The sequence below is a fragment of the Aulonocara sp. 'chitande type north' Nkhata Bay genome, linkage group LG2 (genome assembly GCF_057382095.1).
Source record: "Aulonocara sp. 'chitande type north' Nkhata Bay isolate Kocher_YH1m ecotype deep benthic linkage group LG2, A_spYH_male_GT1.1, whole genome shotgun sequence".
NCBI classification, from domain to species: Eukaryota; Metazoa; Chordata; class Actinopteri; order Cichliformes; family Cichlidae; genus Aulonocara; species Aulonocara sp. 'chitande type north' Nkhata Bay.
In genome coordinates, this window is record NC_141345.1 from 2,312,448 (window position 1) to 2,327,082 (window position 14,635).

Sequence of the window (14,635 nt, forward strand, 5' to 3'; positions counted from 1 at the left end):
TGAATATTAAAACCATGTTGTGCATCCTAAATAAAGGAATTAAAATGAGGTTATTTTTAATAAATGAATTGCATTAGGGGTGAATTTGTCATCATCCAAGGCCGATGCACTTTCAGGCTCTATAGTTTGGAGCCTGAGCACTTTAAAAAGGAACCAGTGCAGACGTGTGACAAACACACTTTGATCATCATGCTTCAAACCACACTCTAATGTATATTAACCTCACTTCAAGAGTCTAACATTACAGCAGTAAGTAGCGGTCTTAAATACCTGTCAGTACCAAGTTAACCATGTGTCATGCATTTCAAATGAGAATCATTGTCACTTCAGATGAAGTACTTGGAGGTAATGAGCTACAATCAAGATGTGTTGCAATCAGTCACCATTTGAAGGTTCGTTTTCTTTAACATTTCTTCTTTCTTCTTTTTCATTTCAAATTATTGGCTTTTTTCTGCTGTGTGAGATGGTGAATGATGTCGGAATATTTATGTTCTCTGTTGCACTATATACCTTCAAATCTAATATGATTAGATATGTTTCTCTCCTCTTCGCAACTGAACCTTTGCCTTTGTGAGTCTTATAAGACAGGTATTAAAGAATTCAGAAGTGTTTAACAAATTGTCATTTTTCACATGCCTTTATTTGATGCCACGTGTGGAAGTGAGAGCAAACATAACGAGAAATATTTGTATTGGTAATTATGATGTGAGGGCTAGCCCCTCAAGGAATAATAAATAATCTCTGTGGATAGGTTCAACCTGCTTCCTGGATTTTTAAAGAGCCCAGCCCATCTGCATGCGCAAGTAGACACTTATAACTGGCATATAATTATGGACCAAGGATATGGCAACCTTGCCTTGGAGTGTGTATGTCTGGATGATGTGAGACTTGTGAAAGTCAAACAGCTACTTATGAGTTGAAGGTGCATGCCAGCTGACATAAAAAATATGGTTTGTTGGCCTAAGGGCAGCGAAGAAATGTTGATGGGGGAAGCTGGAGGCTTGTGATTACTCCCTGAAGCATGCAGAGCTCCGCATGACGAGCTACCTCGGCATGACTCGGACATCAACAATGACCTCTAGACAATGGTCATACATTAAGACAGCCTCAGTGAAGCTGAGAGACAGAAATGTGCGGAGAAAGAAGGAGGAGGGAGAAGTACTATAACAAGGGGATCAGTTAGAAAAGCAGACAGCTCTATGCTCAATCCACCTCTGTGCATTCGATCAATCACTGTAATACATCCCAGCTGTACCCCAGAGAGTAAACAGTGGGCAAAGATTACAGCAGCTAATGATGGTACCGTTAGGAATATTTTTTTTCCGCTGCTCAATATTTGTTAAAAAAAATGTCAGAACTATGTTGGCTGAAGTTTCAACACCTAATTTCAGTGGGATGTGCAAGTTTTCTTCAGAGAAAAACCTTCAGACTTGTGTTAAAGTAAAAGATAAACTCGAAATTCAGCATGAATCGGTATGAAAATTCAGTTAAAGTGTCAAATGCTCACTGCAACTTATCTGTGTGTGCTTTTTACTATTCTTTTCCACACTCTCACTTGTATTTCCTTAAACTTATTAAAATGCTTGGCCAAAAAAATACAGATTTAAAGACTGAATTTTTTTCTAAATGTGCACACACACACACACACACACACACATATATATATATATATATATAACTCTTTGCCTGTGTCTGTGTGGGTATTTCATAATTTTAAGAACTTTTGCTGTAATTATGGTCCAGCATTATAGCATACTTGTGTTCACAGAGGGAGTAACTCAAATGAAGAGGTGTAGGGATGAAAGTAGAAAACTAGGTCGCATGAGAGTATTTTTGATGTTATGTGGAAGGACAGGGAGTCACAAGATGAATCAGTTTCCATACAAACTTTCTGACAGTAATGGCTGGAAATATAGGTCCCTTTCCTTGATATTTGCTTCCACAGCACTCCCGATGTGATTACATGTGCTTCAGCCTCATTTTCTAAGTGATTTTGTTCCTTTATTGGTCCTAAAATAGTTTTTGAGTATTGACAAGATAACAGCCAAAAAAACAAACAAACCACAAAACAGGTTGGGCTTTAATTGGCTTCTCGTGTGGTGTTTATGTTCTTTGGCCATACCACTATGTTTAACACAGTCAAAATAAATCTGAGAAAATTGTGCAAAAAATAAGATGACCAATAAATATCGGCAATATAATGCTAATCATGGTTTAATTATATCACAAAGTAATTACACAGCAATTATAGCTCCTATTATGTCTGAAGGAGGACATTTAAAAGAGAGAATACATATGAGTTGATTAAAATTATACATTAGGTGATTCAATGAGGAAATGTTATAAAGTAAATCGTTTTGTCCCTTTGCATGAAATATAGTTTAATCAGTTTAGTTCCATTTGATTAAATCCTCTGATAAATTGGGAGTGTGTTCCTTCTCCCATGTTCGCACTCTATCTTTGTACCTCTGCTGCACCAAAATTAACTGCTTTAACAGCAAAGTACTACCTGCTATTTCAATGCAACATTTTTCGGAGGTCTATGCACCATGCATTATTATTCTGTGTATACAAGCATAAACACCTTGGTCTGAAATTGGCTTTTCAGTGAGGGTTTTTTTTTTCTGTGCAATCTGCTGCAGGCAGCGAACAGTCAGCTGGTCATCAGAGAAGTCAGAGCAACAACTGCAATGAGGGAGAACTCGATGAAGCAAATTAATATCAGAGCTTCACATAACGGACCTTTGCCAAAAACATACAGAACAACAAAAGTGGGTTTTTTCAGGTTTTGTTTGTTGTTTTTTTCAGTGTTCTTCATGGATGCAGAGTGCCGCAGCCTCGGGCCAGATGATCTTTTATCAAAGAGAGTGACACGTGTCAGCTGGGAAGTTGACCAGCTGAGGAGGAGGAGGGCAAGACTAATAATACACATCCTGCCTCGAGGCAAAAAGCTGTTTATTGCTGTTGTAAGGCATTCAACAGGCTTTTACATCATTACGTTATAATGAGAACCATTATTTTGTTTCAACCAATTTATTAAACATTTTTAAGATGTATTTCCATTTATTATAATCTTTGGAGTATTTTCTTCATTAGCCAATCCATTGTTTTGCAATAAAATAGAAAATCTGAAAAAAAAAATCACACATTTTCTAAAATCATATCATTCAACAAAGCTTTATGTTGAATAACACATTGAGTTATTTATTCAATATATTATGCATTATCTGTTACATTGCTATTAATATTCTACATGTCCACAAGGACCAAAACAGCTATGAGCCTTTGGATCATGCTTGTTCTGAAACAGCTGCACACATCAGCTCTTCTATATCACATCTTCAAGAATCCCAGGCTTGGAACTGGAACATTGCTCTGTAATAAGATAACCACTGGTATTCACTTCACGTGTGTGTGGTTTTAATGTAGAGTCTAAATTAAATATTTGACAACTGAATCAGTTACACCTTGCCATGTTGGATCCCTTTCTACCTTCAAAACTGACTTAACTCTTCATAGCTCAGATTTAGCAAAGTGCTGGAAACATTCCTCTGGGATTTTGGTCCACAATGACATGACAGCATGATGCTGCAGATCTGTTGGTCAAACATCTGTAATATGAATCTCTTTTTCCACTACATCCCAAAAGTGCTGTATTGGATTTAGGTCTGGTGACTGTGGAGATCATTTGAATACCGTGAAGTTTATGATGATCTGACCTTAATGGCACAGAGGGTTATTCTGCTGGAAGCAGCCATCAGTTGATGAGCATATGGGGGCCTTAAAGGGATGGATATTGTTAGCAACAGTATTCAAGTAGGCTGTTGTGTTTAAATGATGCTCAGTTGCTGAATACTAGAAGTTGCTTTCAGCTCTATCTGATTTTTACATCAGATGCCATCCCTAGTGCAGCCCCAAAATATACCTGTATCAAAATAGGAGTCTTTTGGATCTTAAGTAAATGTGTAAACCAACAGACTATGGAGCTGGCCAAAGTTTCCAAAGAAAAGAGCAACAAAGTGAACTGCTGATACAAGGCAGGACAGATTTCTTTCATGCTGGTTATGCCAAATTCTGACCCTATCATCTGCATGTTACAACAGGAATCGAAATTCATCAGACCCGGGAACATTTTCTTCAGTGTTCTCTTCTCAAGTCTTGATGGGCCCGTGTGAGCATCGGTCTCCTATTCTTAGCTGACAGGAGTGATGCATAGTGTGGTCTTCTGCTGCTGTAGCTCATCTGCTTCAAGATTTGACATGCGGCGCTTTCAAAGATACTCTTCTGCACACCTTGGTTGTAACAAGTGGATATTTGAGCTACTGTTACCTTCCTCCCAGCTAGAAGCAGTCTGGCTGTTCTGCTCTCACATCAACAAGACATTTTTGCCCAATGAACTGTCATGCATGGAATATTTTCTCTTGTTTGGACCATTCTCTGTAAATCCTATGGCAGGATGGATCTATGCTTATATAACAAAAAATAACCTGGCTTCCAGGTGTAGCATACAGCTTTCAGTTAAACAGCTATTATTTTAACATCTGTTCTTTCATTTGCTGCTTTTTCACTTGTAATTGAGATTTCATCAGGAGTTGTTTAGGATTCAGCACCTTGTTAGGCTAGCTACATTTAGAATAAAGATTGGATTCAGTTTAAAAGCAGCTTGGGTGAATGAATATGTTGTGCTGTCATCTAATGTATACTACCAGTTGGATTGCATTATTTTTAAAGTCAGGTTGCATGCAAGAAAAAGTTGTGTCTGTGTCTGCAAACGAATTAAACAGAAGCAGAATTTACCATGGGAGCAATAGGAGAAGGCTAAAGTTTACAAATGGGATATGAGAGCATTTGATGTTACACATTTAATGAAATGACACAAATTGATGCATGATATGTAACAGTTGTCGTGCAGCAAATTATTCTGCTTCTATAACAAAAATATCTTGACGTCAGTGCTCGCAGTCTTTCATATCTTAAGTGGGGGGTCCTGCAGCCAAGGTTCTAGAGAAAATGTTATTCACCACTGAGGTCTACTATTACTGCATATCTGCAATTACAGATAATATCGTACCTTTACTGCCCCTCTTGCAATAGCACTAAGGTCATTTTAATCAAATATTCAGAATCACTGTACATTAAGACTTTATAACACTTAAATACGGATATTAAACAATCAAAAGCCATGGTTAACCTAGCCAGACTATGTAAGTCTTAAATTGCTTCCTGTGTTTTTCTCAAAACTTCTACATGCTAAATTATGACTCCTTCTCAAGTTTTAGGTGAGCACTACAAGTTCAATTACAGACAATGTAATAAATGACTACAACAAGTATTAGATGAGGTTCCTTTCTTTCTGTCTTTGCCAGTGTCATCCATAAGTGCCTTTCCTAACCTTGGTTGGCTGAACATAAATACACAAAGAGCCATTATTTAATTTAAAACTGTAAGCCTAATTTAAAGCGATGAGGTGAATTATCCCTCTCCTGCAAATTAAAATATAGTTGTGTGCTGCCCATTGCTTCAGCTCATGAAAGGAAGAGAAAAATGACTGCATTAAAATAATTTAAAGCCCTTCCATGAATTAAGGTTCTTAGAAAGTAAAGGTCTATTTGAATAGTCCGTGGCCTCCAGAATACATTGATGTAGCGGCAAATCATGATAATTAATATGTGATGAATAGGTCTATTTTGTCCTACTGCTAATAAGCACAAAGATAATTAAGGCTTGTCATCTATTTGTCTTGTGTTACCGCCTATTTTTTTTCTATTACCAGAAACATGGTCACCATAAACCAACTCGTAAAATAACTTTATAAATGTTTGTCATTAATGTGATTTCACAATGACCGCATTATATTGGCAATTTTATCAGCTAAACCAGCCCATCAATTATCAAACTGTTTACATTACCTGGTATTTTAAATAAAAAGCGGACATGGTTTTAAATCAAATTACTCATGAAAATGGAGATTCATATTCTTTGACCACACAAAATAAATTGGCTGTGTTATAGAGGTAGAGGCAGAGTGCAGCTGGCATGTGTACAGCTGGTTTGTAGACTCTTTGCTGGACAAACCAGAGTTTCCGCAAATGCTTTCAATCAAAGTTGCAAGGACTCTTTCAACAGATGCTCTCATAAACCGCCACAGGATGACTGCAGTTTGTGCCAAAAGCAGTGCCCGGGTAATACAGGAAACAAATTCACTGTACAGAAACACAGAGTTCCAATTACTGAAGAAGAACCTTAAAAAAACAGAGCAATGGTAGGACAACACAAATATTTTGTAGTTCACTGCATGCAATATTAATGGTAGAATTCTGCAAGTTGTTAGTTATCCACTATGATCAAAACTGGGACAAACTTCCCTAATTAATACTAAGAAAAATATGCACAATCAGTGGTTGAACGTAACTACATACCGGGTGCTTGCATTGAATATAAACATGGGGTATTTGCTCCATTTAGCTTCATTATACGTTGACTCTGCTACACATCAGAGGTAAAATACTGTACTTTTTTGCTTTACTACATCTAAACATTTTCTGAACCAGTGTCAAGTTAATAGAATTGCTGGGGTTTTTACTTTGGAAGACTTCGATCAATAGATTATAGAATTATTTAAATAGTGGATTTCATTTTTGGGTGATCTCATAATAAATGACCTGAATGACTCTGTGATGAACGTGTCTTTGAGCTCCGTGTCTTTTCTTCTTTACCAACAGCGGAGATAGTGGGTGGATCAGATGAAAGGTCAAATCAGGTATGCTCCAAGTGTAGCTGTTTGTTCCTCTCATGTGTCTACCCTTGAATTTTCCCGTATCAAAAGACACATCTCCATCAACAGAGCCAACACCGTTAATCCATCTCTGCCACTTTTGTTTACTGTTCTGCCCTGTCTCACCTACGTCACCCTACCTCAAGAGACCCCGATGTTAAAGACAGAAACATTTAAAGGCCTTGTCACTTCAGCAGTAACACAGATCCAATTTGTTTCCTCTGATTCATTGCTAAAAAAAAAAAAAATCGTGGTTCTCTGCTGCTGGATTTTTCAATCTAGATGCGGAGGCTGTATCAGGAAGTACATATTGTACCTTGCCATGGCTGTTATATGTGGGATTTTAGAGGACATTTGGAATATTTAAGATTGACATGAAAAACGTCTTTGAGTCAACTGCTTGCTTCATTCTGATATACTGTGTTTCTGCCATTGTGCTTGTTAATATGTACATAACTGCCCAAGACAGAAAGCCTTTCAGAGTTTATGGGGGTTAATTTTCATAATTGTCCAGTTTTCCATTGGACTTCTGCAGTCCCCTACAGCGAATAGTTGCTTAGGAACCACTTCCTTCCTCCCATGGAGCCCCTTCGCTGGAGCTCTCTGCATGGTCGCTACTTATCCTTTTTTTCTTTTTTTTAAACCCTGCAGGGTTTAGTGTTCTGTGTGCTGTTCACCTAGCCCTATTTTAATGTTTGTTTCCAGGAGATTATTAGCATCACTTAGCTAACAGTTGTTTACTTTCATTGCTGAAGATCCAGATGGGTCCACTGCAGGGGATTAAGATTATAGGTATTGATAGCTTTGTGCCATAATCCAATTAAAGCATCACATATGTACATTTCCTGCCTTCATTATCTCATAGAGGCGTGTTATGTTCAAACTATATGATAGCAAACCTGCAACAGATTGCTCACATTCATTAAAACTGTGCTCGTGCTTGTCATGTTCGATCTAAGAGAAATCGCGTTATCACAGTTATTACTGAATTGCCTGGATACTAGTAAAAGATCACAGAATGCCTAGGTGTCACAGCCCAACAGGTGTAACGGTGATATCACAGCAGAAGATGCTTTCAAAGATCATTTAAACCACGCTCACTTGAGTGGCTCAGCGTTCCTTTTCGCACATTGTGCCAGCAGTGTCACATTGGTTTGTACTTGAAAAAGATCCCGCTCACCAAATTTCACACTTTATAATGTGTGAGAATTTAAATGGCTAAAAGTTGTTGCTCTTCTGCATGTGCCTTTTAAAGCTGATACCTTAGGAAGCTGTTGCCTTCTTGCCTTTCTGACTGTATTGAATTTTAGGGATTTTTTTTCTTTTTCTGTTTGCTTACAGTCGGTTATAATATTTAGTTATATGTCAGCAAAGTTGCTATTTATATAGAATAACTAACTTTTAAAATGCTGTTCCCCTATACTCACTGCTAAGAAAAAGATCTGGATTTTTCCATTAAGTTTGAGTGACTCGCCAGTGCATAGTGTTTGTAACTGTGGCCAGAAATGCTGTTGAAAGTGAATCCACATGAACCACAGCAGTACACTCTCAGAACAGGAAAAAACCCTGTAATAAGAAAGCATTAGATTATAGTTAATGACAAATTATACTAAACATTAAATAATGACATTCATCAATAATGTAAATAACAATGTGCATATGTATGTAGATTTATCATCAGATCCATATACATCAAAATTTCCCACCATTTAAGTGTTTGTTCAAAAAGAAATCCCATTATTTAGATATAGATTTCTTAAGAAAGCAACAGCCATGCAAACTGCCCTCATGCCGTCACACATGCAAATTAGAAATGGATCAAATGACGCCCTGGCTCTGCTGCAATATATAAGAAATATTTAACAAGTTTTATAAAAAGTCATGAATGGTTGACTTCAAATAATTTGATATTGATTGTTGCTGAAGGGATTCATTCTGTTTCTTTATTTTACCAGATGGATGCAGTTGAATCAGCATAATTCATAAGTAATGGAGCCGTGCACAGAATGAATCATTACACCCCTACTGATGGTAATTAATTTTATTAATATTTAATGACCGACAAGAAAATGGTCTCACGCTGCTTTAAGTAGGGAAAGGATGGGAAGTGGAATACAAGTTTTAGTTTAATGGGGTCTAAAACTCTTATGCAATGAAAAGTTGAACTCTACTGATCAGACAGGCTCTTATTTATAACTATTTAGATCAATTACTTCTTTGTTTCCAGTAACACATCAGATGAAAATAATTAGCTACTGATTTATTAAATCATTTATTAAATGAAACATAAATAAAATATTTTCAAATTCCATTTAGTTTAGTCTGTAACATGAGACACAGTGTAATAATTTCTAAACATTTGTTATAGTCAAGGTGTTTGCAATTAGCCTTCTGTCTCTCTCAAAGTTTATTAACCTTTGGTAAATTAGTCGGTTTAATTTCATAATACAAATTTTGAGCTTGTCAGTTTGGTGAAATGTACGTATAAATATGAAATGTGCCTCTATAATAAATGAAAGGCTGTGCGTGTGGGTGTGGATGTTGATGAGAGTTCAGCCAATTACACTCTAAGGTAATGGGAATCCAAAGAGTGGGAACGCTGAGTTTCAAGTCGTGCGGTGTTGATGTTGGATGGGCGGTGCCCATATATTTTCTTTCATAACCTCTAATCACACATGTAGTGAACAAAGGAAACCAGCAGCTGAAAGCAGCCCCCATGCCACTAAGGCTTCTTGAGGGCTGACAAACTTTTCTCCGCAGTAGAAAAATGTACTATGGCAACAGTTTACAAAGCTATTCAAGTAGGAAATCTCCTTAAAACAGTGAGTTGAGGCAGTCTGTATACATTAAGGCCTATGTGTATATTTAGCAGCTAATTCACTGACTTCTACCCTCAAAGTGTGTGAGAGTGCTACCAGATGTGGTGCAACCAGCTTTGTCAGTGTCTATTTAATCACTGCAGTGGTTACATGAAAGCAAGTGAATGATGACTTTCACTTTGATTATGAGCATTGGCTAATTCAGTTAGCATTAACTCTGCCCTGCACGCACAGCATGAGCATTTGCTGTTTATTATTGGTGCTATACTGTTACTGTGTTGAGTTTTCTCAAAACAGTGATCTTGTACAACCTGGGTAACCTGGGTTACCACCATTGTTTTGATGACGCTCCATCCATCCATTTTCTTTTGCTTATCCAATTCAAGGTTGCTCAGATTATTGCACTAGACAAAGCTAATCATTTTGCTGTATGTGAACAGCAAATGAATGCAATTTACATATATTTATAGCTCCTTCGGTTACTCAATTACATTTTCTTACTCATTATGCAAGCTTATCACTAAAGGAAAAAAATATTTTGAAAGAAAACTGCACTGGTTCTCCTCACTATTTCATTAAAAAGCATTTTTCTATGCTTTGCCATTATTGTTTGTACAGTGGACTCCATACAGAGCCTGTTTGTTATGTCAGTTTTTAGTTAGTTAACATCTCTTTTCCCATTTTATATAAACAAATATTCATTGCAGTCTAATTAATTGTTAATTTTAACTGCTTAAAATATTATTGACACATGATGGAAACGAATTCGGTTTAGTTATGTATTCTCAGTATACTGTCACTAGGTAACCAGCAATGATTAGCTAAACTGTGGTACTACTGGTTGTACTACACAGTCTGTGAAATACTGGCCAAATTTAAGCAGCAAAATTTCTAGTACTAGGCAGAATTGTGAACACAAAGAGCCCACAGAATAATAAGAGAGCGTAATAATTGAAGCATATCTTCTGCCCTATGTAGAGAATTTCCTATCCCTCTGCACCAAACAAAGCTTCTGAGGCCTGCCGCTAATCACTGCCCTTTACCTGTTGTCATTCATCTAGAGGAGTCAATTGGTCTGCTTCTGCAGGGTGCAGAGGTAATTACAATTTGGCTATGACTTGTGTTTGGCTCTATTGTCTGACTCTGCGGCACACATGCTGGGATATTGGGGGCTTGATGCTCAAAGCTCATTCAGGAGAGTTCCACTTTGACTACGCAACTCAATGTTCCCCCGGAGAGCTCTGCCACTAACTAAACAAAGCTCAGCCAAGATGAGTCAAGATCATCGCAGTGAAAAATACCTGAACCTATTTTTACCTTTCACTCTGAATGCTTTATCTGTCGAAATACCATTTTCAATACATCCTTAGAAGCAGAATATTTTTCTTTCTCTGCTTCTGTTCCATTTATGGGTGATTGAAAAAAGTTGCATAGCAAGAAGAACAGTTTCACAATATTGCTGTCTAGATAATTTTGCCAGATCTGCCTCTCTTCAAACTCTGATTTGTATTAATATTTAATCGCATTATAAATTGGATGAGGAATACAATTATGTAAGTAAATACACCTAGAGGTTTTTCGAATGTGTTAAAGATACCATTATATTTTCCATATTTTTGGATGCAAAGGAAGCTTTATTTTATGTTGTTTAAGAGAACCGTGGATATCACTTTTTTTTGGACTGACAACAGCCAGGGACCAACTTGGGATTTTGTTTACTCCACAAAGGACTCTCCTCAACAAAAATCACTTTGAAGCTGGAGTTTCAGCTTGGCTAAAGCTTAAAAGAGGGGCTGAGTCAGCAGGGGCCCTGCCAAGGAGTTAAAAAACCGGAAGATCTAAGTTACATTATATCACTGAGTTCTTTATCTTGACAGTTTAACCAAATGGAGTTCTGGTGCTATTTATTGCTATTCAAGATCTCAGAGACATCATAGTGTAATGTTGATGTTTGTGCTGCCCACTCTCATACTCCCGACTGGACTCAGGCTTGGATAGGTACAAATGTCCCATCTTGTCTTTAAAATAGATATAAAGGTAAAGGGCCTCCTTTTTCAGTGGGTACAGTAAGCTGTACCTTAAATTGGGTAACCAGGTGTTACTTGAGGTGTTAAAAACTCACTAAAAAAAAACTACCATCAGATTCTGCTATATTTGATTTTGATACACTGCAGACTGGGCAAGGGTATATTATCATCGGCTTGTTGTTTAGCATACTGCCACATTCAGAGCTGAAGGTTGTCATAGCAGATTATTATATGTATCAAATTCTCTTTATATACAATTCTTTGGATTCAAATGTTGCTGCTGTGCGCACACGTATACTCATGGCGACCCTGAAATTATGGACCCACCCGACATAAATCCTTGTTTAACTCTTGGTTAGAATTATCCATGAATATGAGTGTGTATTTGCAGATGGACAGATGGAAGCACTCTGCAACCTTATAGTTAGGTATTATGAGACAGAGCACAATTGCTGTTGTCCCAAGGAAAACCATCATGATAAAGCATAGAGTATGGCCCACTAAATTGCCATCCCCGTGCCAAGGTCTCCTTTACTTTTTGGCTTTAGTGTCGTGACAGACTGAAAAAAATGTTTCCTCAAATGTACAAGTCATTTAAACAATTCTGTTATATAAAGAAATATATGAAAGGGTTAATCCTACTATGCAAAATAAGGCAACTAGCAAACCAAAACAGCTACACTCTCCAATATGTGGTTAGCTAATCAGTTATTTAAAAGCCAGGTCGAGTCCATTAATATGGACATAAAAAAAGTTGCACCCATATTGACAATAAGTCATGGCAGTAACAACCAAGCTCAAGATGGTGATTTGGCTAATCTTAGCTCAGTTACCACTGCACTTCATCTGGACACAGTCGCCTGCAGTGATGTAATGGTGTAACTCAGAATACTGGCGATGCAGGTGCTAAGCGGCTGATGGAGTCTGAAATGTGTTCAGATAAATTAGGAGCTGATTTGCAGGTCAGTGTAAGTAATTAAAGTTTTGTGGCTTACATAGTTTTCACTAATTGAGTCATTGTGATACTAAACGCTCCAAATGCCCCCTCACCCCCGACCTTTACCCCCACCCTTTCAAGGTTGATTACCTGTTAAGTCACAGAGTTTGGTTTGTTGTTGCACTTTCCTCGATTAGTTCAGTTTTTATCCACTTTCTGCTTCTTTTTTTTGTTCAAGGACTAAATACTACTCCTTGGGTTTAGGAAAAGATCATGGTTTGGGTTAAGCTATGCCCAAGTGATGTGGTCCTGAACAAGCATACACGCTGGCTGGAAGTGAGAACATTGCCTTGACCCACTGCATCACAACAACAACTCCAAAAGCAAAGGACACCTTGTGCATTTTTCTCTGGAATGAGAATGGGCTGGTTGGTCTCACTTGAAAAGCTGTGTTGGAAAACAAATACAGACCTTGCTCCTTTGTATTGACAAGGCGAGTTTCAACTTTTTGCATACTGATGAATTTAGGATGAAAGACTCTGTTTGGAAAAGAATATTTTAATAGATGTTTGTTTTTTTATGCATTGCTATGGATGCATCATTTATACTACTTTTTAAATTTCTGTATTGACTGAATATAAATATATTGGACAGTATATTTTCAGATTTTAGTAAATAATGCTTTTTTTAAGTACAAGGTAAATAGCATTAAATACTGACACATATTTTGATGCTTATGCATTAAAAACAGCATCGGGATTTCATGCGTGAGTGTCGCTTCTTTTCTGGACCTCACCGAGCATTTTTCTCTTAAGATTTTGCAGCATCATATCAGCACAATGTGTCAGGCGTTTTCTACAGTCTACTGAAGAGCCAAGTGACTCCTGGGAAACAGAGTGCTGTGAAACTTCCTGCGCAGAGGTGCACTTCCTTCCCAAAGTCACTGAAGCATGAGGAGAATCCTGAAAGATGACGGACGACTGGAAGCGCTCAGATTTTTCATCTAGACCAAGTCAGAAGCCGTGACTGCCTCTCCACGATGAACCCGGTCTGCCCCACCTCTCCTTCCTCTGAGGTGGTATAGCTGCATCGAGGCAGGAGGCAGATAATGAAATCACACAGGATTATGTGTCACAATTGACCTGTATGGACCTCGTTTCTGTACTCGAAACTAGAATTGAATCCGTCGAGGTGTTTTTGCCTGTGTGAGACAGAGAAATGGAGAACACGAAAAGGGAAATCTCAGCCCTGCTCATTTTCCCCCTACATTTCAATCTCTCTTCAGCATATTCTTTTTGCATCTTTTTCTCCTTTAGCTGTGACAGTCTCTCTTCATGTGGGAAGAGGCTGCTAATGAATGTGGATGTGTGTGATGGAAATGTGTAGGTCTCCAACACAGCTTTCTCTCTGAGTGACAGAAGCTCCACAAGGGTTTAGAAGCTGGCTTAAGAGTTTTTTTTGTTTGTTTTTTTTTAAGCAAACAAGGAACATCTTTTTTCCAGATGGCCACTGCAAAATAGAGAAAACTGTACCAGTGGAAGCGTCTGCCTAAAGTACAAGTTCTTTTGAGCAGAACTATTGCTGTCTGACACAAAACAGTCCATTTATACGAAAAAAAAAGCCACACACAGAATAAAACAAAACTCCCAGAATCCAGCTTGGCCTGTTGGTTTTGTAACGGGCCTTACTGGTGGTTACGGCGCTCAATCTGTGTTTGGAAAAGTGACAAATACAAAATAAAATTTCTATCAAAGCTATCAGGATGGAAGCATGAGGACAGAGTAAATGTTTATTTTGCAAGTCTTACCGGTTTGCTAAGGCTGCTCCTATCAACCTCTGCTCTAATCTTTGAGTATCTGGTGTATACTCCAAACTAAATTGCTGTTTATTCTATTCTGTGGGTGTCAAAGCCTCCGTCTGGTGCTGAATGCTATCAGGGGAATGAGGGTCCCAGGATGCTCAACACTGCTGCTGACACAACACTATTCCTGAAAGCCCTGCCACTTGATTTGCCCAAGCAAAATGTCACAGTAATTGTGAAGATTTCTATCAATGGGAAAGAGCTGACGAGGTCCCA